The 729-nt window shown below is 43.6% G+C and overlaps 1 non-coding gene across 1 annotated transcript; it reads right to left on the reverse strand.

The window, feature by feature from the left end:
• Positions 1 to 243: 243 nt before the first annotated feature.
• On the reverse strand, positions 244 to 319 carry TRNAD-GUC (transfer RNA aspartic acid (anticodon GUC)). The gene has a single exon. It is a non-coding gene; the product is annotated as a tRNA-Asp (tRNA).
• Positions 320 to 729: the final 410 nt, after the last annotated feature.

Here is a 729-nt window from a genome sequence, read left to right on the forward strand (position 1 = left end):
ATCTACCCGGCACGCCCACCAGGGAGCGACGCTCTGCCCACCAGGGGGCGATGCTCTGCCCCTCCGGGGCGTTGCTCTGTTGCGACCAGAGCCACTCTAGTGCCTGGGGCAGAGGCCAAGGAGCCATCCCCAGCGCCCGGGCCATCTTTGCTCCAATGGAGCCTCGGCTGTGGGAGGGGAAGAGAGAGACAGAGAGGAAGGAGAGGGGGAGGGGTGGAGAAGCAGATGGGCGCTTCTCCTGTGTGCCCTGGCCGGGAATCGAACCCAGGACTTCTACACGACAGGCCGACGCTCTACCACTGAGCCAACTGGCCAGGGCATCAGCTTTTAACTCAAGATAGTCTCTAGTTCCTCCTAGCTCTTGTATTTTTTATCTCTTCAGTGAACATGATGAGTCAGTTTTTGAATGAGGCTGCCTATCAATAGGCTACAAAACCACCCATTTTATTGCCTTTTTTAATATCTGAAGTATATTTAGATCACATTATATAAATTAAAGAAAGGAACCAAAAAGTCACCAATGAAACTGATAGAAGTCATCTGACAAAATTTTTTGTCTTTTATTTAAAAAAATTGTTTTCTATTATTACAGAAAACTCTATTTGTTACACAAAAACTATAATATTGTTTAAATAAAAATATCTTCAGCCATCTCTAAAATATAAATAGTTAAGTTGTTAAATGCAATGATTTAGATTTATTAGATTAAGGAGTGAAAATTACATATTT

Source organism: Saccopteryx leptura, chromosome 5 (genome assembly GCF_036850995.1).
Source record: "Saccopteryx leptura isolate mSacLep1 chromosome 5, mSacLep1_pri_phased_curated, whole genome shotgun sequence".
In the NCBI taxonomy this organism is placed as follows: domain Eukaryota; kingdom Metazoa; phylum Chordata; class Mammalia; order Chiroptera; family Emballonuridae; genus Saccopteryx; species Saccopteryx leptura.